Source organism: Puma concolor, chromosome F2, assembly GCF_028749965.1.
Source record: "Puma concolor isolate L17-30 chromosome F2, mPumCon1.1.hap2, whole genome shotgun sequence".
NCBI classification, from domain to species: Eukaryota; Metazoa; Chordata; class Mammalia; order Carnivora; family Felidae; genus Puma; species Puma concolor.
Window position 1 is genome coordinate 81,425,709 of NC_141684.1, and position 27,974 is coordinate 81,453,682.

Sequence of the window (27,974 nt, forward strand, 5' to 3'; positions counted from 1 at the left end):
GACTTAAAATCCCCGTTTAGAGGAGAATCAGAATTTTAGATTTCGTTTTTCTGAACATTTGGTTACCTTTCATGCCATTCTACATACCGCATTACCATTTAATATGTTAATTTAAGTGCTGATTCTGGTGTAACTTCAGAATTTTGGAATCAGTAAGGAGGTTGAATTGTTGCAGACAAATTCTGTAACTGAAAAAATTGAATGACCTATCATGAAAAGTCATCATAAGAAAAGCAAGCAGCTACCTAACCACATTCTGAACTGTAAAGTAGCCAGTACATATAAAATGGTTTTCCACTCTAATATTTAAACAACGCGGTCATTGCAGCACACACGTTTTGAACCGAAGGTGTCATTTTTAATGTGAAAAACTTTGTTAGCTTTTCCTACACAGAGGAGTCTGATGTTTGCTCTTAAATGTGTAACTCATATATATTCCATTGGGTTTCCGGCTTGCATTAGTAATTCTCTCTCCTGTTGCTATATATACACATACATATTCTTTTAACTCTGAAAGGGTATAAACATGCAAATTACAGAGAAGGGAACTGCATTTAATCACGCATAATTAAAAATCTCAAGCTTAGCACGGGTAATCTATCTTGTCAACAAAGGCACAATCAACTTTCCCCAGTACTCTGAGGGTACGTCGCTTGTACCGGCTGATAAATAATGTGTGTGCTGTCAGTGAAACATGCCAGCGAATTAGCAGCCTCAGCTCTGGGGTGTCACAGGGTGACAGCTTGCGCTAAGTGGCCTTAGTGGTTGTCAAGGCACTGCGGTAAAAGGCAGTCAACATATTTCACGGTGAAGGTGAAGTAAACACAAAACTTCTATACCAGGTGAGAATGCAATCTTTAAATAGCTGATCATTTGATCTAACCATTATTGTCCCTCCATAAACGGTTTAGGAGACGCACAGTTTCCACGGCCGGCCTAAAAACAAAATATAAATTTTACACGTCGCCTTCAAAGTTACGATAATTGCTTCAGGATACATAGCATTTTTAGGGACAGGTAGCTTAAAATTCTATTTGTAAACAGTTGAAGAATGAAGTTTCTGGATTCCTTGGGAATATCAATAATATGCATGCAGTTGAGGATACGGAGGACACAGCTCCTGATGCCTTCTTTGTCCTGCGGGAGGCACACTTGATGTGCAGATTTTCTAGGATGGGGAAGGGAATATTGACCATTTCAGTGTCCTGCTTTCCCATTCTTCCTGGTCCTCAGCTGGGTTAAGGTCACAGCTGGCCTGGCTGCACCGTCCATACCTTCCCCGGCCTCCCCACACCGGATGTCCCCCCTCCACCCCATAACAGCCAGAAAGGGAAGGAAAGAAATGGATCCTGAAAGTGGGGGACAGATCACAATTTTCACTCTCTACTCAATGGATTATTTTATATTTCTCCTTTAAAGTTTAAATAATATTTTATCATAGTTATCTTACATTTAAGTTTAAAACACTTTGGAAAGACATTTCCAATTTCAGAGTTTGATGATACTAACAACTCTTTGGTTAAAAGTCCTTTTCCCACAGATTAAAAAAAAACATGAATTTTAAAGAAGCCAACGCATTTATGAAACAGCTTTCCATATGTACCACTTCTCAGGAAGACACAATCGATTGGAATTGTTGGGGGGGGGGGGGGACTTCTCCAAAACCTTGCCTTTTCCAGAACATTACGGAGAGGTAAAAAGTGAAGGACAAAATTCCTACATTCTGCTGTCAATGTAAGACAATTTCTATCTTCAAGAATTATGTTATTGTCCTGTTTACCTTTACTTCAGTTCAACATCCCTTAGTCGACTTCTCAAACTCCTTTCGCGGGTTTGGAGAAACCCAAAGTGCTGACCCAAAGTCATTTTGCACGGAGGTGCAGCGCATGATTTTCGGGCCCCTCGGAAAACTCTGCTTCTCTGGTTTTGCAAAAGTCTCACTTTTCTAGGAAACAGGCAGAAGAGCACTTAAAGGTAACATTTGGTACCCATGTCGGCGCTAAACGGAGTGTGGGTTTCCTGCTATTAAACAGCCAACAGCCCAAGAGTTGGTCGGTCAAGGAGGCAGGAAGCCCGGTGCCTGCTTGGCCTACAGACGTGCTGTTAAAGCCTATTTTAAGGTGTAGATTTGCAGCTAGCACCTTCGGAACTGTGTGAAAATTGCAAATGTTGTTGCAGCATATTCATACAGGAGGGTATTGATTCGCCCCAAAGTAGAACACTCCAGAATACACTTCTGTCACCGCTGATAAGCTTAAAAATAAAACTGTCAGTTATTTTCCCAGAAAAAAATGGACTTACCCGAGAATGAAGGAGAATTGCAATTCAGGACACACAAGCTATGGCAAAGCCTTAGTCAAGTCCAACAAATAAAGGAGAGGAACGTTATTTTATGGAGAAGGAGGAAGTTGGGTGGAGTGTTTGGAATCAAAGTCTAGCGGACAAAAGCGGAAGTTCAGGTGGTGCCTGTTTCTCATTGGCTGAGTGTGTAGGGCTGGTGGATTTCTTGAAGGAGATGCCGTGTACATCTTTTCCAGTCGGAGCCTATAGTTGGTGACTCTTTCCTGCTGATGAGTCTTCTGTTGGGGTCTGTAACTGCCATTGAATGGCACGGCTCCCCCTCCAGCCCCCCCTTTTAGCCTCCTAAGTCCACTTCAGCGGTGTGTCCCCTTATTAATTTTCATACCACAATACTTTTCTCATAAGGCGTTGTCAGTGATCCGGAATCTTGGTAATGGGGAAATGCAAGAGAGGTGGTGAACATCTTTTGTGCTTCTCAGACCTATCAGAGGTGGGGGAGAGGCCACATTTCAGAAAAGTTTCTGAAGCTGTGGCTATCAGGGTTATTTTCGTTTTCAGACAAGTCCCCAACTCCCAAGAGTTCTTCATGGTCTGCTTTGTGACATTGCTCTCTGTTGAAGGGAATATATAAGATGAGCCTGAAGCATCTCCTAGCGCCACAGAGAACGTGTTCACACACACACACACACACACACACACACACACACACACACACTGAGGAGGTATATGAAAGGGACACAGGAGTCAACTGAAAGATTTCCCAATGGATAAACGTGGGACGATTTGAGTGAACAACATACATAAAATAGCTTAGATATAACAAAAACTACGAAATAAATATCCATGTGTCCATATTTATATAATGATTGAATAAATAAATACATGGGGGGGGAGAAAAGACAAATTTCCAGTGCAGTATAATTCCAAATATTTTAGTTTATTTTATTTTTTTGCATTTATTTACTCTTGATAGAGAGAGACAGAACACAAGTGGGGGAGGGGCAGAGAGAGGAGGAGACACAGAATCCAAAGCAGGCCCCAGGCTCTGACCTGTCAGCACAGAGCCCGATGCGGGGCTCGAACTCACAAACTCTGAGATCATGACCTGAGCGGAAGTCGGAAGCCTAACTGACTGAGCCATCCAGGCGCCCCATATAATTCCAAATAATTTATGTAGATATTCTGTCCTCAAGAAAGTTGAGTGCAACTCACCATCCTTTTTTTTTTTTTTTTTTTTAAGTTTATTTGAGAGGGGGAGTGAGGGGCAGAGACAGAGAGAGAGAAAGAAAGTGTGTGTGTGTGGGAATCCCAAGCAGCCTCTGTGCTGTCAGGGCAGACCCTGACGCAGGGCTCTATCTCACAAATCATGAGGTCGTGACCTGAGCCGCAATCAAGAGTCTAATACTTAACCTACTGAGCTATCCAGGTGCCCCATAACTCCCTATCCTTTTTATTAATTTTTATTTTTTAATGTTTATTTGTTTTGAAGGAGAGAGAGAGAGAGGGCATGTGCATGAGCGGGGGAGAGGCAGAGAGAGAGGGAGAGAGAATCTCAAGCAGGTTCCACTCTGTCAGCACAGAGACCAGTGTGGGGCTTGATCTCATGAACCGTGAGATCATTACTTCAGCTGAAATCAAGAGTCAGACGCTTAACTGCCTGAGCCACCCAGGTGCCCCATACGTCCCCATCCATAAGTGTGGGCTGCACACAGTGACTTCCTTCCCACGTGTACAGTATGGAAAGGAGAAAAATAGAAAAACTTTACGGTGGAGAAACCTGGCAAACACTACCTCAGCCAGCGAATAGGGTCAACATCAACAGGGATAAGTCGTGTTGATGGTATGTTGTCTGGAAGGATGTGATAAAAATGGTCTTCAGCCCCGAAATGTGTAACCTCAGTCTGATAATAGGAAAAGCAGATAAATCTCAACCGAGGAACATTCTAGAAAAGACCTGGCCAACTCTCCACAAAACTGTCAGAAGCAGGTAACGTGTTAGTATCAGAGGCAACACAAAGAGCTACTAAATGTAATGCAGTATCTTAGATGGGATCCTCGGCCAAAAAAAGAAATCCTGTGCAAACCAACCAAATCGAATAAAGTGTAGACTGTAACGTTTCAATGTCGGCACACTGATGGTGACAAACGTAACTTGTTAATGTAAGATTTGCATAATGAGGGAAACTGGGTGTGGAATGTGTGAAAACTCTCTGGAGTGTCCTCTCGACTTTTCTGCCAACCAAAACCTATTAGAAAACTTAGAGTCTACTTTAAGGATACTCACTGAATTCATTATTTATAAGGAGAACAGGAATCTTCTAATGTACAGAAACAAGAATTGTATCCAGCATAGGATATGGGAATTTAAGAAAAAAAATTTTTTTAATTTTTATTTATTTTTGAGAGAAAGAGACAGAGCACGAGCATGGGAGGGGCAGAGAGACAGGGAGACACAGAATCCGAAGCAGGCTCCAGGCTCTGAGCTGTCAGCACAGAGCCTGACGCGGGGCTTGAACTCATGAACAGTGAGATCATGACCTGAGTTGAAGTTGGACACTTAACTGACTGAGTCACCCAGGTGCCCCGGATATGGGAGTTTTTAAATTATATTTCAGTTTATCTATTTAGTTGAATATCATGCAGTCATCATGAATAGTTTTTAAATGTTTATATAAAAATGGGAAATGCTTATGTTAAAATGTTAAACGGAAAGAGTAAACAAATTTGATATCAAGTATGATGCATTTATATAAAATATCCACCAGAATCTCAGTTCCTCCTTAAATTAAGGAGTGAGGGGGACAGAGAGAGATGTCTAATGAGATGTACATAAAATATTCAACTGAATATTTTTAGGTTGTGAGCGTAAAGGTGCCTTTTTTGTCAATTTTCTTTTATGTTTTTACTCATATTTTGTACAGATTACTATGGATTTATCTTATAAGGAAAAAGTTCTCTAAGAAAGAACAATATATCTAATTTTTAGAGTATACAGACTCCAAGATTAAGAATCTTTAAAAAGGAATCCATACAGGTGTTTTAAGCTTAGTTGTAAAATCAGACAGACCTGGGTTTGCATATTATTTCCAACCCTTAATACTTGTCTGAACTTTGAAAAAGTATTCAATTTCTAAGTCTTGGTTTCCTCATCTGGAAAATAGGGAATAATCATACCTATCATAGCATTTATCACAGTGCTGGAATCATAGTTAATGCCAAATAAATACTTAGGTATTTTGCTAGAAGAAAATTAAAAACATTTTACTCTGAATTCTTTCGTAGGAAGATGGGAGCAGGTGGAGAGATTCTGAGAAATTAATGGGAAGCATTAACTTATACCAATTTCCCCCTGAATTGAAGTCACTGGAGAAAGATCATAGGTAGACAGGAACATTATTCATAATAATGGGGGAAAGTGTGGTAATAAAAGTCCAAAGTTGAAAGATTAAATTCCAAGGAAACCCTAAAGGGAATCAATACAAACCTAGGGCCAGCTCAGCAAAAAGCAGAGCATGTGATACTGAATTGCAAGCAAAAATAAGAAGCAATGTCTGGTTGTAAAAGGGGGAAAAAAAAAAGCCTTGAGATGATATTAGAAAAAGTAAAGTTTGATATAGAAGTGAAAATATTACCGGGAAAGAGATTTGTTTGGGGTATTTTACACTGGCCTGGGGAGATTTATGCCCATAAAATGTGCTTTAAAGGCTACAATGTGAATTTCTAGGATACTGATTGGAATGATTTAATTTGGGAAAATTTCGAAGGCAAAACTAAGATATGAAAATATGAATGTTCAAATCTATGTGACATTCTCTGTAACATTTGTGTTGTTAACTGGTCATCAACGGATCTCAAGCAGAGCCACAAATAAACAGAGCAAATAGTCCATTTGCAGTAAGATGGCCCCAGGACACTTAAGGAGAAAGTAAAGTGGAATCGTATCTGGGACCTCTGCAAATCTGAGCTGCAAGGCTGGGCCCTGTTTAGCCACTGAGAGACTATATTATGTGCTAGGATCACCATAATAAAGTACCACAAACTGGGTGGCTTAAGCAACAGAAATTTATTTCCTCATGGTTCTGAAGGTCAGAAGTCCAAGATCAAGGGGCGCCTGGGTGGCTCAGTCCATTGAGCCGCTGACTCTTGATTTTGGCTTAGTTCAGGATCTCACGGTTTGTGAGTTTGATCCCCACTGTCAGTGTGGAGCCTGCTTGGGATTTTCCTTCTCCCTCTCTCTCTCTGTACCTCCCCACCCTCAAAATAAATAAACTTAAAAAAAACAAGTCCAAGATCAAGGTGTTAGTAGGGTTTATTCTGAGGCCCCTCTCTTTGGCTTTAGATGGTCATTTCTACCTGTGTCCTCAGATGTTTTTCCTTCTGCACGAATCTGTGTCCTCATTTCTCTTCTCAGAAGGACACCAGTCATAGCAGATCATGGCCCCCTCTAATGACCTCATTTTAAATTCATTACCTTTTCAAAGACCCTGTCTCCAAATATGGTCACATTCTCAGGTACTGGGGGTTAAGGCTTCAACATCGGAATTTTGTGGGGACACAAATCATCCAAGAACAGATGTGTTTAATTTCAGTTTGGGAGAAAGATGGGGACAGTAACCGGGCATGTAGCACCAAGATGATTCTAGATACAAAAGCAGCCGTTGTCACTGCTGCTCGTGACTTATAGCCCTCCTGAGATTGGAATATATGGACTGATGGTGTGATTGTTGGTGGCCTGGAATGTGTGCATCCACGTGATTCCTGTCTTCCAGACGTCCACAGCAGTGTGCACTTAGATTTTTTTTTAAATAAGAATATAAATTTCTGAAACATTTGTTTTAAAAAGGCGTGGAAAGTAGACATCTATTACCTCAGAAAAGGGAGTTCCGGAAGGGATGGCGATTGCCAAGAGAATGCAACAGCCTCAGGGTTGCTCAGTTTCAACTGTGGCTGAGAAGACAGATGAGAAGAAAGGTGTCATGTTAGCGAGAGGGCTACAAGCGAGTCAGGTGAGAACCTGGGCCCGCAAGGAGGTTGGGGATGGAGATCACATCATAACGGGAAAAGCTGAATTCAAAGCCAATGTGGTGAGAGGGATGCCAATGAAAAATCTCACTAGGAAAGCAAGAGGCTCCCTAAAGTTTCACTGGGAGGGCCTCAGAACAAGGACTATATGTACTTTATTTTTTTTTTAAAGTTTTTTTTTTTCAACGTTTATTAATTTTTGGGACAGAGAGAGAGACAGAGCATGAATGGGGGAGGGGAATGTACTTTAATATTGTTTTTTATTCACTTGCCTTTGGAAATCAAAATCTTGGGGTGCCTGGGTGGCTCAGTCGGTTGAGCGTCGACTTCGGCTCAGGTCATGACCTCATGGTTCGTGAGTTTGAGCCCCATGTTGGGCTCTCTGCTGTCATCACAGAGCCCGCTTCTGATCCTCTGTCTTCCTTTCTCTGCCCCATCCTCAAAAATAAATAAATATTTTTAAAAAAGAAGAAAATAAAAATCTTTAGAATCTAATAGCATCAAATGTACTGACTGGAACTTTTAGGTTGCAGTTGACAAAAATCATCAAGATATGTTTGTAAGGACACAATAAGCCAGAATTTAGGCAAAAAGATTAATTTTTAAAACTAGAGTGGATTAGAATAAATACTTTTGGGAGGTTTTGGATCACGTAGGAGTATTTGATGTCACACAAGGTAATAAAGGTAGATACAGTCTAACAGCTTCAGACACTCTTTAGTCAAGCAAATTTTATAACAGCTAATAATTAATTTGTGTTTTGATCAATTTTTTAAAAAGTTTTTTAATGTTTATTTTTGAGAGAGAGAGAGACAAAGTGTGAGTGAGGGAGGGGGAGAGAGAGAGAGAGAGGGAGACACAGAATCCGAAGTAGGCTCCAGGCTCCGAGCTGTCAGCACAGAGTCCGACGCGGGGCTCGAACTCACGGACCGTGAGATCATGACCTGAGCCGAAGTCGGATGCTTAACCGACCGAGCCATCCAGGCGCCCCTTTGATCAATGTTTTAAGTACATTTAGTTTATCTGTACTTGCTCCCATTTATATTTGCCTTCAGCTAAAATTGTCACTTTAAGTATGTGCTTATGAGAAACCTTGAAGATGTGATTGACCCCGATTGTAAACCGGCCTTGTTCTCAGTGAATTATTATGGACATCAGGCTCTGGAAGAGAGGAAGAACTGATTCCAACTTTCTTTGTCCTCGCACACACACGTGCACCAAGCATGAACTACAGTGTAATGCAGAAAAAAAATCAATTGTTTAGAAAATAACAGATTAAAATCTGACCACTAAATTCCCACTCTATGAAAACAGAGGCAAAAGCAAAACCGATGCTGCGCATCGGTTATGAGAGTAGGTGAAGCGTGACGGATTTCATTGACATTTTCAGAGGACGCCAAGGAATGGGCACCAGGTGAAATAACCAAAACAAGGGTATGGACGAAGGAAAGGGAACGGAGTGATTAGGATATTAGTATTACGCTTCTAAGAGCGTGAAGAGACGAGAAGCCTGTTAGACAGGTAGAGGGAGGGATGATGAGTGAGCTGCCCCTCGCTGCACTCTCGAGATACCACCACTGTCAGTTGTAAGGGGCTACTTAGGCTCTTAAGTTATCAATTAAGATAGTCTTCTGCAGCTCATTTGGACAAGTGAGTTTTCTGTGACTATTTTCTTACAGTATCTCAGAATAATCTATTTCCGCTGAGCTCACCAAACTGTAGGAAATGTCAAACAGAGCAGTCAACATAGATATACAACCTTCTATTTGGGGGCTGGGGAGACAGGACGGGGAGGGTTGGATTTTATTTCACATGAAAGGAGACGTCTTCAGAGATTTTAAATAGGGAGATGACTCCATCTTAATTATATTTCAAAAAGGCCTATTTGGTTTTGGAGGTAGCACCTAGAGGACTTGTAGGTGGATTTGACGTGGAGTCCCCAAAGCAACTTTGTTGGCCGCCCCCTGCTTCCTGGTAGCCTTTGGCTTCCTGGAAAGCTCTGCTTTGTTCTCAGATTCTCAGATGCTTCCTATAGAACTGGCCATGTGCTGGGAAAAAGGGATGCCAATCATCATTTCTCTCTGTTTTCTTTTTTTTTTTTAATTAAAAAATTTCTTTTTAATATTTATTCATTTTAAAGAGAGAGGGAGAGAGAGAGAGAGACGTGAGCAGGGTGGGGCAGAGAGAGGCTGAGACACAGAATCTGAAGCAGGCTCCAGGCTTTGAACTGTCAGTACAGAAGCCTAATGTGGGGCTTGAACTCATGAACCATGAGATCATGACCTGACCCAAAGTCAGATGCTCAACCGACTGAGCCACCCAGGCGCCCCCTCTGTGTTTTCTTCCTTGGATCTTAAACTTGCAAGAGTTCATTTCCTTGTAGTTCTCTAATGTTTTCCAATTTATTATGTTTTAATGTTTTTTTCCAGTTTTATAGCTATTCTCAGCAGAAGCATTGGTTGCGATTACTTAATTTGACTATTTACCATGCTCACAATCCTACCAAAAAAAAATGCAAAGAACAAATCTGCAAAAATAAACTATGAATATAGGTAGGTCAGTGACATAGTAAATAGTTATGTTGTCCAACTTGGCCGGATTCTGCCTTAATGACTTCAGGTTAGGTAATGCATTATCAATGACACACAAACTTTGCAAATAATAAAGGAAATATTTGAAAGATTAGACAGCATTAATCAGTACTGTACTTAGACCATGAAGAAAGTGAAAAGAAAAGATATGCCACAAATGTGGAGATATTTGGAAATTATAAAACTGACCCAAGATTAGGATCCATTACATACTGAGAACATTAAAAAATAATAGTAATAACAACCTAATAGAAAAATGACCAAAGGAAACAAGCAGACATGTCACACAAGATCAAACACAAATGGCCCCAAATTCTAGGGAGATACACACACCATTAGTAATCACAAAAACGCAAATCAAGAAAAAAAGGAGATACCATTATATACACACTAACTGGAAAAAAGTTGTCAGATAGCTTTAAAAAACAAAAGTTAAAAGTCATTAGGATGCGAGGCAACAGCAAGCAAGGCCAATAAAAGTATAAGTTGCAACAAGCACTTTGGAAAAAAACGGGACCTCATTTACGAAAATGAGAGTGCACAAAATTTTATGATCTGGCTACCTGGCTCTTAACTATATCTACCTTAGGGAACTTTTGCATATATGACGGTTTAAGGCACATTATGGGATTTGTCATAGAAACATTAAAGGAAAAAGAAAAGAAACCGCCTAAAGATGAGTATCTATCGGGAGTAAAATATGTATGTATATTCGAGTGCATCCATACAGCCTCACATATGAATGAACTACGACTACATGCACAAAGTGGGAAAAGTTCAACAACTTTACATTAAGAGAAAGTAGAAAGTCAAAAAAGAAGCTTACAGTATGCAAAATTGTTAATAAAAAATGACATATTGCTTAATGACATGCAATAAAGAAGTGTTTTGCATTTCTATATACCAATGATGAAGCAGCAGAAGGAGAAATCAAGGAATTGGTCCCATTTATAATTGCACCAAAAACCATATGATACTAGGAATGAGCCTGACCAAAGAGGTAAGAGATCTGTGCTCTCAAAACCATAGAATGTTTATGAAAGAAAATGAAGAAGACACAGAGAAGTGGAAAAACATTCCACGCTCATGGGTTGGAAGAACAAACATTGTTAAAATGTCTATACTACCCAAAGCAATCTACACATTTAATGCGATCCCTATTAAAATACCACCAGCATCTTTCACAGAGCTAGAGCAATCCTAAAATATGCATGGAACCACGAGAGATTCCAAATAGCTAAGCAATCATGAAGAAGAAAACCAAAGTTGGAGGCATTACAATTCCGGACTTCAAGTTATACTACAAAGCTGTAGTGATCAAGGCAGTGCAGTACTGGCACAAAAACAGACACATAGATCAATGGAAGAAGACAGAAAATCCAGAAATGGATCCACAACTATATGATCGACTAATCTTTGACAAGCAGGAAAGAATATCCAATGGGAAACAGAGAGTGTTTTCAACAAATGGTGCTGGGAAATCTTACTCGTTTTTTGAAAATGTTCATTCTTCAGAAGACTGGTAACTCTTTGTCATACAATATTCAAGTACTTTTATAAGTTTTTGTTTAGATTTGTTTTACTTGTGATATGTTTGTAATATATAGATTTCTAAACTGTAATGTATTTAATTCTGTTGATCCTTTCCCCCCACATTCTTCACCTTAAGTATTGTATAGAAAAAAGTGCCTTCCTACTTAAATATGTTCTCTTGTATTTTATAGTTTAACTCTATATGTAAATTTTTACTCCAGTTGGAATCCATTTTCGTGATGTGAGGTAAAAGTTTAACTTTATTTTCCCAAATACGTAGCCACATGCTGAACAATTTCTTTTCTCTAGTTAATAAATATAGCACTAGATAGAGCACTCTTATCGTATAGTAATAATAGGAAAATGTTATGTGAAGTGAATTTAATCAGATTAATACTTGCACATGGTTGAAAGTCAAATAGTACAGAAAATATTAAAATATTTATAAGATATTATATAACATATACATTAAAATTATAATCAAATTATATAGAATAATATCATATATTATTACATTATATGTAATGTATTACATACATAAAACTACACAGAAAATATAATGTAAAAACCATAATATAGAAATATAAAATATTCATTTATAATATTTACATAATATATAATACAATATTATATTGTTAAAATATTATAATGCCTGTAACAGTTCTCCATATATCCCTATCTATCTATCTATCTATCTATCTATCCTGCTCTGTTTCTCACAAAGGACAACTATGGTACCTTTGAATGTAATTCTTGGTCAAAATAAGGGAAAAAGAATACATCAGAATAAACAAATCATCTCTCCTGGGGGAAATTAAATTTTTGTGACCAAAAAGTAGTAAATCATATGTTTGAAAACAAAATTCTATTTTTCTATTAAAAATTGAATTGACAATACTATCTTTACCAGAATTGTCCAGAATATGCCATTTCTTCTATAACTTCAAATTCCTGCCACCATAATTTTGTAGGGTCCTCGTTCATTGTAGGATACCTTTCCTTGAGCAGGAAGGGTTGCTTCATCACAGAGCAGGACTCTTTATATTCATAAGTCAAATGTATCTTCTGGCCACATTCTAATCCATTCCACACACGCCGCTTTATTATTGACAGTAAAAGCATCTCATGTTATACTGATTTATGTACGAAAAACCCTGGGTTTGATGAATTTGGACATGGAAAAGATTAGAGGGGATATGGAGATTGTTTTATTTCTCTAACGAACATGGTTCACTTGTAGAAGATGTGAAAAGCCAAGAGCATGAAGTTTAAAATAGTTTCACATATATTCTATTGCAAGAAAGAGCTGAGCCTTTTTTTTAGATATCAAGGGAACTAAGAAAACACACTATGTCAAAACACCGTGCAAACAAAGAAATAAGGAAGGAAGAGCCAGACTGCTGAAGAAGTTCCCTTTGGTACAACGGAGTTTTAACATGAAAAGAAAGGGGAACTTCTGGAATAATAGCAGGTTTCATAGAATATTATAAGTTCTCTGCTTTTATAAGCATGTTTTAGTAGATAAAAATAGATATAGCACATCTTAACTGTCCCTGATTAGATTTCAGAAATGAAACAGAAGTGAAAATTGCCCAGGAATTTTTATTAGGACTCAATATTTTCTTTTAAAATATTTAAAGGGAATTGAAAACTTTATCCACATATGTATATATATACACATATATAACATATGTTATAATATTTTATGCTGTATCTCAAATAATAAATACCTTTTCTTTCTTATGATTACACACACATACTTGGATCAGTTCTGTTGCTAAATAATAGTTATTACATTTTCTCCAGGTAGTATAAAAATGTACTTATTTAAGAAAAGTACACAGTCTGTGAAATATTTTAATATGTGAAAAATAAAATATTAACACTGAAAAATAAAACTAAGTTATTAGTAGTAAATTAATAAGTATAATATTATCCTAGGAAAGCGAGTGGTTCTGGATTAGCGAAAACTCTCAGAATTCTTTATAATTAGAATTTTTTAAGTTTATTTATTTATTTTGAGGGAGAGAGAGAGAGAGAGACAGAGACAGAGAGAGAGAGCACAAGCAGAGGAGGGGCAGAGAGAGAGGGAAAGAGACAATCCCAAGCGGGGGCTTGATCTCACCAACCATCCATGAGACCATGACTTGAGCCGAAATCAAGAGTTGGTTGTCTAATAGACTCAGCCCCCAAGGTGCCCCTATAATTAGAAATTTTTTTAAAAAATTGAGATATAATTCATATATTCCATTGTGTAAGTTCCAGGTGTACAAGGTGTGGATTTGATTCATCATACGTTACAATATTACCACTGTGGCATTAGCTAATACCTCTATCATATCACAGAATTATAATTTCTGTTTTGTGATGAGAACTTGTAAGAGCTAGACTCTCAGCAACTGTGAAGTATATGCTATAGCTTTGTGGGTTATAATCACTATGCCCGTGGGTCAGATCTCCAGGATTTCAGGTTGCGAGTTTGCATCCTTTGACAACATCTCCCCAATTGCCTCCCCTTCTCACCACCATTCTGTTCTCGGTTTCTACAAGTTTGGCTTTTTTAGATTCCACAATTTAGCGATACTAGGTGGTATTTATCTTTCTGACTGGCTTATCTCACTTGGCATAATGCTTTCAAGGTCCATCCATGCTTGTGCAAATGACAGGATTTTCTTCTTTCTCTTGGCTGAATAATATTCCGTTGTATACCATATATCACATTTTCTTTATCCATTAATACACTGATGGACACTCAGGCTGTTTCCATATCTCGGCTCCTGAAAAGAATTCTGTAATACATATGAGACAACAGATATCTTTTCAATATCCTGTTTTCATTTTCTTTGGATATGTACCAACAACAGAAATTGTTGGATCATATAGTAATTCTGTTTTTAATTTTTTTTTTTAATTTATTTAAAAAAAATTTTTTTTTTCAACGTTTATTTATTTTTGGGACAGAGAGAGACAGAGCATGAATGGGGGAGGGGCAGAGAGAGAGGGAGACACAGAATCGGAAACAGGTTCCAGGCTCTGAGCCATCAGCCCAGAGCCTGACGCGGGGCTCGAACTCACGGACCGCGAGATCGTGACCTGGCTGAAGTCGGACGCTTAACCGACTGCGCCACCCAGGTGCCCCTGTTTTTAAGTTTTTGAAAAACCTCCATCCTCTTTTCCATAGTGGCCACAACAGTTTACATTCTCACCAACAGTGCATGAGGGTTGCCTTTTTGCCACACGCTGTCAACACTTGTTAACTCTTGTCTCTTGATAGTAGCCATATTGACAGATGTGAGGCGATAGCTCATTGTAGGTTCCATGTGACGTTTCCCTGATAATTAGTGATGCTGAGCACCTTTTCATATACCTAATGGCCATTTGGATGACTTCTTTAGAAAAACGTTGATTGAGTTCCTCTGCCTATTTTTAAATGTTATTTCTTTTTGTTATTGGGTTGTATGAATTCTTCATATATTTTAAATTTTTTTTTTTCAACGTTTATCCATTTTTGGGACAGAGAGAGACAGAGCATGAACGGGGGAGGGGCAGAGAGAGAGGGAGACACAGAATCGGAAACAGGCTCCAGGCTCTGAGCCATCAGCCCAGAGCCCGACGCGGGGCTCGAACTCACGGACCGCGAGATCGTGACCTGGCTGAAGTCGGACGCTTAACCGACTGCGCCACCCAGGCGCCCCATGAATTCTTCATATATTTTAGATATTAATGCCTTATCTGATATCTGGTTTGAAAATATTTTCCTCCATCCCATAGGTTGGCTTTTCATATTGTTGATTGTTTCTTTTGCTGTGCAGAAATTATTTAGTTTGATGAAGTCCCACTTTTTGAATCTTATGTTCGTTGTTTGTGCTTTTGATGTCATACAGAAGGAAATCATTGCTAAAAAGGGAGGTTCTTCCCTGTGTTTTTCTCTAGGAGTTTTATATATCAAGTCAATATGTTCATGTCTTCAATCCATTTCCAGTTAATTTTTTTTTATTAAGAAAAAAATTTTTAATGTTTATTTTTGAGACAGAGGGAGACAGAGCACGAGTGGGGGAGGGGCAGAGAGAGAGGGAGACACAGAATCTGAAACAGGCTCCAGGCTCTGAGCTATCAGCACAGAGCCCTACGCAGGGCTTGAACCCATGAACCGTGAGATCATGACCTGAGCCAAAGTCGGACGCTTAACCGACTGAGCCACCCAGACGCCCCCACTTCCAGTTAATTGTTATGCATAGTATAAGATAGGGGTCCAATGTGATTTTTGGGTATTTGGTCATCCAGTTTTCCTAACACCATCCACTGAAGACACTGTCTTTTTCCCATTAAATATTCATAGCTCATTGACAAATATTTGTTGAATGGCTGTGTGGAGGTTTAGCTTTGGGGTCTCAGTTCTGTTTCATTCGTCCTTATGTCTGTTTTTGTTCCAGTACCGCATCGATTTGATAATTAAAGCTTTGTGGTCTATTTTGAAATCAGGAAGAGTGATACCTCCAGCTTTGGTCTTCTTTCTGAATGTTGCTTTGGCTTTTTTGGCTCTTTGAAGCTTTTTGTGGATCCATACAAATTTTATGATTTTTCCATTTCTGTGAAAAATGTCAGTGGAATTTTGATAGGGGTTGCATTGAAACTGTAGATGGCTTTGGGTAGCATGGCTATTTCAAACAACATTAATTCTTCCAATCTATTATTACAAGATATCTTTTCATTTGTTTGTGTATCCTGCAATTTCTTCCTGCAATGTTTTTTAGTCTTCATTGTACAAATCTTTATTAAATTTCCTTTATTAAATTTGTTAAATACTTCCTTTATTAAATTTATTCCCACGTATTTTATAATTTTGATGCTATTGTGAATATGATAGTTTTCCTTATTTATTTTTTAATATTTAATATTTAAGAAAGAGGGAGAACACAAGTGGGGGAGAGGCAGAGGGGGGGAGGGTTGCAGAGGAACCACAGCAGGCTCCATTCTAAAGGCAGTGAGCCAGAGTCAGGGCTCGAACTCACAAGCCATGAGATCATGACCTGAGCCAAAGTCAGATGCTCAACTGCCTGAGCCTCCCAAGTGCCCCTTCTTATTTCTTTTTCAGATATCGTGTTGGTAGATAAGTTGTTGTTTGTTTATCGTTGATGTTAGTCAGATATAAATTCTTAGCGTGTAGAATCGCAATTGATTACTGTGTGTTTTTATATGCTGCATCTTTATTGCACTTATTGATTAATTCAAACTTCGACTAAGATTTTCTATATGTAAGATCACATCATCTGCAAATAATGATAAGTTTATCTTTATTCTAATTTGGATACCTTTCATTTTTTAAACAATTCTTTTAGGATGACAATTCTTTTTTTTTAATTGCAGTGTAGTTGACATATAATGTCCTGTTAGTTTTAGGTGTACATCATAGTGATTCAACTTTTTCTACATTATAAATGACCCCCACAATAAGTTTAGTTACCATCTATTGCCCTAAAAGTTAATACAATAAGGGGCACCAGGGTGGCTCAGTCAGTGTGTGTGTGTGTGTGTGTGTGTGTGTGTGTGTGTCTGTGTGTAGTTCTCTATTATTTTCTTCTTTCGGTCTCCTCACTTGTGGTTTGACAACTTTATTTAGTGTTACATTTGAGTTCCTTTCTCTTTGTTTTTTGCAAATCTACTGTAGGTTTTTGGTTTGTGGTTACCATGGGGTTCGTATATTTGGACCTATATATATAGCAGTCTATTTTAAGCTGACAGTCACTGACATTTGAATGCAGTCCAAAAGCACTACATTTCTATCCCCCTACACACACATTTTCTGTTTGATGTCATATTTTATATATTTTATTTTGTTCATCTTTTAACTACTTAGTGTAGTTATAGTTGATTTTAATGGTTTTGGCTTTTAATCTTCATAGTAGATTTTTAAGTGGCCAATACACTGCCTGTCCTATGTATTTCCCCTTATCAGTAAAATTTCTTTCCGATATTTTCATATTTCTTGTTATGGCCTTTTCTGTTCTGCTTAAAGAAAACCTTTTATGGTTTTGGTAAGGCTTGTTTAGTGGTGATGCGCTCCTTTAGTTTTTACATGTCTGGGAAGCTCTTTATCCTTTATCTGAATGATAATCTTGCCAGGCAGAATGTTCCTGGTTGCAGGGTTTTGTTTTGTTTTGTTTTCCTTTCAGCACTTTAAATATTTCCTGACATTCCCTTTAGGTCTATAGAGTTTGTGCTGAAAGATCAGCATCTTTGGGTTTTCCTTGCATGTGACTCTTTGCTTTTCTCTTCATACTTTCAAGATTCTCTCTTTAATGTCTACCATTTTAACTATAACATGTTTTGTGTGTCTCTAATAACTTTTCCATTTGTTTTAGATTATCCAATTTGTTGGCATACAACTGTTATTCACAGTAGTCTCTTTGAATGGTATCTATTTCTGTGGTATCAGTTGTAACGCCTCCTCTTTCTTTTCTTATTTTATTTGAGTCTTCTACTTCTCTCTGTCTAGTTAATTGTTTCTCAATTTTGTTCATCTTTTCAAAAAGCCTCCTCTGAGTTCCACTGATATCTTCTATTGTTTTCCTTGTCTCTATTTTATTGATTTCCACTCTGATCTTTGTTATCTCCTTCTCTCTGTGAACTTGGGGCTTAATTTGTTCTCCTTTTTGTAGTTCTTTCAGGTATAAAGTGAAGTTATTTATTAGAGCACTTGTCTTTTTTAAACTTTTTAATGTTTTTATTTATTATTTTTGAGAGTGAGAGAGACAGAGCATGAGCAGGGGAGGAGCAGGGGAGGGGCAGAGAGAGAGGGAGACACAGAATCTGAAGCAGGCTCCAGGCTCCGAGCTGTCAGCACAGAGCCCGACGTGGGGCTCGAACTCACGGACCACAAATTCATGATCTGAGCTTGAGTCATGGGCTTAACCAACTGAGCCACCCAGGCGCCCCTGTCTGTTTTTTAAGGTAGGCATTTATCACTGTTTTGTGGTCCCTCTTAGAGTGGCTTTGGCCACATCTTACAGGTTTTGGTATGTTGTGCTTGATTTTCATTTGTGTCAAGATATTTCTTTTTTTTTTAATCTTTTTTTAAATTAAATTTTTATTTTAATTCCAGTATAGTTAACATACAGTGTTATATTAGCTTCAGGTGTACAATATAGTGATTTAGCAATTCTCTACATCATCTTCAGTGCTCATAATGATAAGTGCACTCTTAATCCCGTTCACTCTTTCACCCATGTCCCCCCACCTCCCCTCTGATATGCCTTATTTTAAATGAGTACCCTCAGTGAAAGTTATTTTCTTACAAGAACATTTTTTTTATTTCAGAATACATTGTTCTAAGAGATCTATAAAACCTTCTATCCAAGAAAAATAGAATATACATTTTCTTCAGGTACACACAGAAGAATCCCCCGGTTAAATCACATGAAAAGAAACATAACAAATATTACAAATTTAATAATACTGGAATCATACCAAGTAGATTCTTCAACCATGCTGGTATAAAACTAAAGATCAGAAATAAAACAAAGCCAGAAAATCTATAATGTAAATGTTTAATATTTAATATGTAAATATTAAACAATACACTACTGCCCAAGAAATGGGTCTAATAAGAATTCAAATGGCAAATCAAAATATGTCTCAAAACAAACGAAATAGAAAACATGATATTTCAAAACCTATGGGATGCAACAAAAGCAGATGTTAGAGTGAAATTTGTGCTATAAATGCTTGTATTAAGAAAAAAAGTTCAAATAACATTACACCATAAGGAGCCAGAAAAAGAAGAAACTTAGCTAAAATTTAGTAGAGGAAGGAAACAACAAAGAAAAATTAGAAATAAATAAAATAGAGACCAGTATAGACAATAACATAACATTGAAAGTAATGACCAGTTTTTCCAAAAAAATAAACAAAAATGGCAATTCTTTAACTATGTGAACCAACCAAAGAAGAGAGAACACTCAAAAACTAAAGTGGGGAATGGAAGAGAAAAACAGCAGAACAGATACAGAAATTCATAGTGTGATAACAAATTACTGTAAATAATTATACACTAACAAATCAGATAACTTAGAAAAAAACCACGGGTAATTCCTAAGAATGCACACATTACCAAGATTGAATCATGAATCTTGAATCCAAGAAGTAGGAAATCTTTTTATAACAAAAATGAATGTTGAATTAGGAATCAAAGACTTCCCAGCACAGAAAAGCCCAGGACCACATGGTTTCATTGACGAATTCTACCGAACATTAAAAAAATAATTCATGACAATCTTTATCAAAATCTTCAAGTAATAGAATAGAGGGAACACATTCAAAATCATTCCAGGAGGCCAGAACTACACTGACACCAAAGCAGGACAAAAACAACACAAGAACAAAAAGATCTACTTGTCTGATACAAGTATCGCTACTCCACCTTTCTTTTGACATCCATTTGCCTGATAAATATTTCCCCATCGCCTCACTTTCAATTTGCACGTGTCTTTACATCTAAAATGAGTTCTCGTAGGCAGATATAGATGGGTCTTGCCCTCTAGCCATTCTGACATCTCATGTCTTTGATTGGAGCACTTACTCCATTTACATTCAAAGTAATTATTGACAGGTATGTATTTATTGCCATTTTATTACTTGTTTTGCCATTGTTTCTGGAGATCTTTTCTGATCCTTTCTTATCTTTGCCACTTTTGGTCTTTCCTCTGCACTGAGTCCCTTTTCATATTTCTTGCAGGGCTGGTTTAGTGATCAAAACTCCTTTAGTTTTTGTTTGTCTGGGAAACTCCTTATGTCTCCTTCTATTCTGAATGACAGCCTTGCCAAGATAGAGTACTCTTGGATTTTTCCCATTTAGCACTTTGAATATATCCTCTCACTCCCTTCTGGCTTGCCAAGTTTCTGTGGAGAAATCTCCAGCTAGCCTTATGGGTTTTCTCCTGTAAGTTAGAGTCTTCTTTTGTCTTGCAGCTTTAAAGAATTTTTATCACTGTAGTTTTCAATCAACTATGTTTATTTCCTTTGTCTTCCTCTGATGGGGTTATTTCTAAGTCCTATCCCCTAGCTCACTCATTTTATCTTCCATTTGTTCTAGTGTGCCGTAGATGATTTTTACTGCAGTTTAGATTTCATTCATTAAATTCTTCACCTCCAGATTTTCTGTTTGGTTCTTTTGTATTCTTTCTTTCTTTTTATTAATTTTCTCCTTCTGTGCACATATGCTTTTCCTGATTTCGTTGAAGAGTATTTCTGTTTTCTTATAGCTTGTTGAGTTTCTTTAGGACAATTACTGTGAATTCATTATTAACTAGATCATAAGATTCCGTGTCTTTGAGTTCTGTCACTGAAGGATAATCATCTTTTGGTGATGACTTTGAGTTTTCTTGAGTCTTCATGTTCCTTTGAGTTTTGCATTGCTGTTGTCACATGTGAAGTAGCAGGCACTTATACAGATCCAGCTAGTTGTCTTTAAGTCGGGAATACTTTTTTGGTGATCTTACTTTCTTCTGGCATTTTCTCCAGCCCTTTATGATGATACCTGCCCCGTATTTCTTGCTCCCTCTTGCGGCTGAATTCTTAAACTTCTTTGTTCCCTCTTACTCTTACAGCTGGGAACATCTTTTTTTTTTTGTTTTCTAGAAGATGGTGATTTCTCTCTGGCCCATAGACCCTGACTTTCTAAGTGCATTCCCTCTTTACTGGAGCTCACTCTTGTTGCCACATTTGTGAGTATGCACAACGATCATGCTTCACAGTTTGGGGTAGTGTGGGGTTTAGCCCTTGGGATGCTGGTGTGTCTGTGGGCCAAGTGGGGGGAATCTTCAGATGAAGTTCTACCAGTGGGTCCTTGGCACTCTTCCTGATGGATTCCTGAACGCAATTGGCAGGCACCATGTTCCTTTAATGCCCTTTTATATTCTTATCTGCCTCAATATGTTTCTGTCAGTATCCCCAATAGCTGAAGCCAAACACTCATTCACCACACCTACTTTCCCTTAAACTAACCACTGGCAAGTTTAGTCCTATACTGTGCCCTGTGGGGGTATATTATTTATTTATTTATTTATTTATTTATTTATTATTTATTATTTGTTTATTTATTTATTTTCTCTAGCAGAGTGCTGGAATCTCTTCCCAGAAAAGCTACACTTCTATAAAGGCTCTCTCATCCGTGGGTGTCTGCCCAAGCTGGCACGTCCATCTTTTCTCCAACTGCGGCTAAGAAGGATAGAGCCAATCCACTAGTGTGTGCTGATTCCACAGCACAGACCAAGGTCCATCTGCCAACTACCCAATGCACAGGTGGACAAGATTCCTACCATGTCCCTTGGTGTATATTGCCGAATTCCACAACTCCCTTAGAGGTATTTTTGTTTATGCATGGTTCCCAATTTTTAGTTGTTACCAGAGGGACAGAAAGGACACCTGAACACTACCATGATGATGACTTCATAGTCCTTAGAATTTTTTTTTAACACCAGGTGTCTACTAGGATAGACATTGTAATTTAAAGGACTTAGCCAGACTTAAAAATGTTTTATATTTGCAAAGGTTTTAGGACAAATGAAGTCATCGAACCAAAGCCCCACACTTTTTGCCTTAAATCTTTGGTTTTGGTTATTTATCTTCTTGTTTCAGTGAAAGATTTAATACAGAAGAGTTAAGCATAAAAAGAAAACAAAAAGGAAAGAAAGAGGATGAATAGATGAGAGGGATATCGAGCGAAGGAAGAAAAGAGGGAAAGATCTGCTGAAGTACTAAAAACCATGAAAGTGATGAAAGGACCCTTGGGTAACTGCAGGCTAAGGACACTTGGTGGCCCTCTGATGGTGGTCTCTTCACTTGTGGACATAGAGTCTATGTACCCAGTGAGTAGGAGAGAGTGGTACGTATGGTTTAACTGACTCTTTCCCTTTAAAGGATGAAGAATATGAAAATAAGATAAGTTCTATGGTCTTCATAGCTTTCCTTTGTCCTGAAAATTTCTTGATGCTTTGTCCTTTGTACACTAGAATTTGTCTGTTACAGTGGGAATTAACCAACTAGGGAAGGGTAAGTGCACAAGTGATATCAGTATGATGGAAAATAATGTGTGGTCATAGTTTTCAGAATGTGCTAAAGTTTTGAAGTGGAAAAGGCCAAACTTTCACACAGTTAAGAAAAAGTCTTAGCAATAGAGACCATTTAAACAGAACCTTTGAAAAGCCTGGGACATGTATCTCTTTGGGTAAGAAGTGCCTGATTTAGTGTCTTCATAAACTTCTACGTCTTTCACTGTTATATGTCCAAGTTACAAACGCAGATGAAGAAGCCGTAAACACATTGCACTACATATTAAGGACAACGATTAATGTAGATGGCCCGGCATAGGAGGCTCCACCTTTTGGTTTTGATAACATTGTTTCAATTACCCGATAATTTCTAAAGGGCCTACATTTCAAAGGAGAAAATGCAAACCTCCAAAAGTGTTGCAAAAGTTGGAGAGCTGTAATTCTAGGTACCAATGTCATCTTTCCAGTTTTGAGTTGAAATCGTTGTTTATTTCAGTTGTCATCTGAGAATTCTACATCTGATGGAGAAGAGATATAGTCAAAACAAAGAAAAATCGTTGTCAGCAGACATGAGTTAAAAACATGTAAAGGAAGTTCATTGGACTGAATGAAATGATGCCAGATGGTTACTTTGATTTATAAAAAGAACGAGAAGTGCTGAAAATGGAAATACATGAGTCTTGTTTTCAAAGTTTTATTTAAAAGACAAATAATTAAAGCAAAAATTAGTAGCTCTATCATCAGGTTAATAAAATATATTAAAGCAGAATATATGAAAATAAAAAGAGAGGGAAGAGAGATGAAAACATACTGTGGTGAAGTTCTCAAATGTGAAATGGCATCATATAAATGCGATGTTATAGATTTATTCTATAAACCCTAGAAAAACCAACACTAAACAGAGATATCTACTCAGCAATTTAAAGTGGAGATCAAGGGCACCTAGGTGGCTCAACAGGTTGAGCATCCAACTTCAGTTCAGGTCATGATCTCACGGTTTGTGGGTTCGAGCCCCGCATTGGGCTCTGTGCTGACAGCTCAGAGACTGGAGTCTGCTTCCGATTCTGTGTGTCCCTCTCTATGCCCCTTCCCAACTCAAGCTCTGTCTCTCTCTCTCTCTCTCTCTTGCTCTCAAAAATAAATAAACATTAAACAAACAAATAAACAAACAAACAAACAAATAAATACATAAAGTGGAGATCAGGGGCACCTGGGTGGCTCAGGAGGCTGAGAGACCGACTTTGGCTCAGATCATGATCTCTTGGTTCCTGAGTTCAAGCCCTGAGCCTAGCTCACTGAGGTCAGCCTGTGAGCCCAGAGCCCACTTCCTATCCTCTGTCTCCCTCTCTCTGCCTCTCTCTCGCTTGTGCTCTCCCCAAGATAAATAAGTGGAAATCAAATGTTATACTAAAAATAAAATTAATCAAAATACTAATAAAGAAAAAGAAGAAAGAAAGAATGGATGGGCAAATAAAAAACAAATTACAAATGGTAAGCTTAAACCCAACTATTATTACTGACATTAGATGTACACCATCTAAATAATCCAATTAAAAGGCAAAGGTCATCAGAGTCAATTTAAAAAAAAAAAAATCAAGACTCAAATATATCTGGTCTAAAAGAAATGCTTTCTTTTTTATTTTTTTTTAAACAATTATTAATTTATTTTTGAGAGAGAGAGAGAGAGAGACAGAGTGTGAGTGGGGAGGGGCAGAGAGAGAGGGAGACTCAGAATCCGAAGCAGGCTCCAGGCGCTGAACTCTCAGCACAGAGCCTGATGCGGGGCTCGAACTCATGGATTGTGAGTTCATGACTTTAGCCAAAATCAGATGCTTAACCGACTGAGCCAACCAGGTGCCCCTAAAAGAAATGCTCTTTCAATATAATGTCACAATAGGTCAAAACAAAAAAGAAAAGATAAACCCCAACACACTAATCATCACCTCAAATGGCTACCTTCATATCCATAAAAGCATGCTTCAAAACAAGAAATGTAAAAAAGACCATAGAAGACTATTTTGTAATCATGAAAGAAAAGTTTATTAAGAATGTGTAACATCACATACTCTAAGCCTATTAATTTACCTACTACAGAAATTGAGAAGAGAGCAAAAACTATCAAAACGGAAAGAGTAAGTAGATAAATTTATAATTTTAGTTCAAGATTTCAAAACACCTCACTCAGGTATTGATTAAAGAGTGGACACAAAATTGAAAGAACATAGAAAACTAGAACAACATTATAATAATCTTGAGCTAATTGACAGTAATAGGGCCCTTTATACAACAGTGTAGTTCATACATGTTTCACGTCTCATGGAATTCTCACCAACATAGACTACCTATGGGGCCACAGAGTGGACTCCAACATTTAGTAGAATGACAGTCATACAGAGTATTGTCTGACCAAATGAGACACATTTAAAACAGTAAGATACCTGAAAATCTCCCCATGTTTGTCAATGACACGCTCTACCAAACAAACAGACGCACTTGCGTCACGACTCACAGAAGAGATCACAGGGAAAACCAGAAAATAATGTGACTAGAGTGAAATGACACTGAGGGGCCGAAAATTTTTGATCTTGGAGTGTTTAGAATAGAAAAGAAAGAGGTCTAAAATCAATTCGTTGATCTATTGTGCCGTCTGAAGAAATTAAATAAAAAGAAAAGTAATCCAAAGTAAGTATGATGGAGTACATGATTCAAATAAAGGTGAAATCAATGAAATTCAAAATGGCAAACTATGGAAGAGATCGATAAAACAAACTTTAATCCTTTGGAAAGACGTGGACTTGATATAACTCTGGCTAGGTTCGTTTATAAAAGAGTGACATCACCATCAATGCAGCTTGTCAGCCCGAGTGATTCCTTTTTCTTCCTCCCCTTCCATTTACAACTAATGGACCCTCAAAACTGGAGACAGTGTCTGTGCACAGCATGTGAGGACATTGGCGAGCCGGTCTTCTGGGCCCAGGAGGCTGTGAGAGTTGGTGGTGGCACAGGCAGGAGGTACAGAAGGTGGACAGGGAAGGCGGTGAGCTCTGCCTGGGCACGTGTTTTGCCTCGGAGGCACCTGTTGCTGTCTCTGGAGGGAAACCACAGTGACTGGGGACAGGGAAATGAAAGGAAGCTAGGCAGACAGAGCACCTAAGGGAAGTGTCTCCTGCCTTCCACACTGGCCGAAACCACCAGGGGCCTCTGGGATCCCTCACTGGAGGATTCCCATAGCTGCTCCGGCCCCGCCCCCCCCCCCCAAGTTTACAGCCACCTTTTCCCTCTCCTTTTTTGTTTGTTTGTTTGTTTAATGTGTAGGCCTAATCTTAATGGGGAGGTTGTGCCGGTAAGAGAAACCAAAAACTTGTGCTATAGTGCCACCTTCTGGAAAAGAGAGGAAGGCTCCTAATTAAGAACCTATTCAACTGTTAGAAACAAAGTAAACTAAACCTTGCCTAAGAAAGAAAAGTGTTTGCTACTTGGAATGAAGCAGCAGAAAAACTTCATCCAGCGCTATTAAAAAAAAAATATAGTGATATGGTATGACAAAAAGAAAATGACAATTGTTTTGGCAACTGAACTCAAAGATATGGAGTATAGCAATAAAGAATTGAAAATAGCTGCTATAAAGAAATTCAACATGCTGCAAGAAAACCCGGGCGATACAGTAATCTCGGGAATAAAACCAATGAACAGAAGGAATACATTCCCAAAGAGAGTGGAATTCTAAACAAGAACTAAACAAAAATTTTGGAGCTGATGAAGTCAATAAATGAGATGAGGAATTCATTAGAATGCACTGGTAACAGAGCCGATCAGATGAAAGAGAGAATTAGTGAGATTGAAAATTAGAATCTAGAAATGTTTCAGGCGGAAGAGGAGAGAGAACAAAGATTTTTTTAAAAAGTGAAGAAACTTTACTGGAGCTACCAGACCCCACGAGAAAAGCCAACATAAGAATAATGAGTCTACCAGGAGAAGATAAGGAGAGGAAGCAGAGAGATTATTTAGAAAAATAATAGTGGAGAATTTTCCAGCTGCATATACAAGCCCCCAAAGTTAATAGAATACATTATTATCTTGATGCAAAAAGACCTTCTTCAAGACACATTATGTTAAGACTGTCAAAGTCAATATTAAAGGAAGCCAGGAAAAAAAGAGACAGTAACCTACAGAGGATGTCCCACAAGGCTCCAGTAGGATTCTCAGCAGATACTCTACAGGCCAAGAGAGTGGAGTGACATATTGAAAGATAAAAATCTGCCAGCCAAGAATATACCATCTGGCTATGTTATCCTTCAGATATGAAGAAGAAATAAAGGATTTCCCAGAGAAACAAAAGCTGAGGGAATTTACCACCACCAAACTTGCCTTACAAGAAATATTGAAAGGAGCTCTTCAAACTGAGATGAAAATACAAAATTATACAGAATGCTGCTTAAGATCACGAAGAGTCAGAACTAGAAAACTGAAACTATTTCAGAAGTGCATATTAAAGTCTTAATTATTACATAAAGGTTAAGGGAAAAAAGCGTTAAATATCACTATAGCTACTACAACTTGGTAATAAAATCGCAACATAAAAAGAGATAATTTATGACCTCAAAAATATAAAAGGGGGAGAGTTAAAGGGTAGAAGATTTATAGGCAAATTAATATAAATTCTTATCGGCCAAAAGAGGATTATTTTATCTGTGAAATATTATGTAAATCTCATGGTAACTGCAAAGCAGAAATCCAGAGCAGTGATACAAAATATATAAAAGGGAGAGACTGAGCAAATCCCCATGGAAAATCACCAGCTTACAAAGATAAACAGAAAGAGAAGGAAAAAAATGGAGAAGCAAAATAATAAGAAGGAAAAATAAAATGGCAGTAGTGAATCTTTATATATCGATAATTACCCTAGATGTAATGGGTTGAATTCACCAGTCAAAAGGCACAGAGTTGCTGGATGGATAGGAAAAAAGGCCCAACTATATGCTGCCTGAAGGAGACTCATCACAGCTCTAAAATATATGTAGGCTCAAAGTGAAAGAATGGATGACATTCTATGCAAGTAGAAAACTAAAGAAGGCAGAAGTAGCCATATTTGTAGCTGACAAAATAGATTTCAAGCCAAAAAGGGAGATAAAAGTCAAAGAAGGTCATTACATAATGATAACGTCTCCAGTACATTAAGAAGATATAATAATGATAACTATATGTTCTCCTGGGGCACCTGAGTAGCTGAGTCAGTTAGTTGTCTGACTCTTGATCTTGGTTCAGGTCTCAGTCAGGGTCATGAGTTTAAGCCCCATGTTGGGCTCTGCACTGGATGAGAAACCTACGTAAAAAAAATAAAAATAAAAAATAAATATATATTTTCCTAACAGCCGAGCACTGACATATATTAAGCAAATAATAAAAGATCTTAAGGAAGAATTAGAAAGAACACAGTAATTATAGGGAACTTCAATACTCCATTATCAACAATCATCTA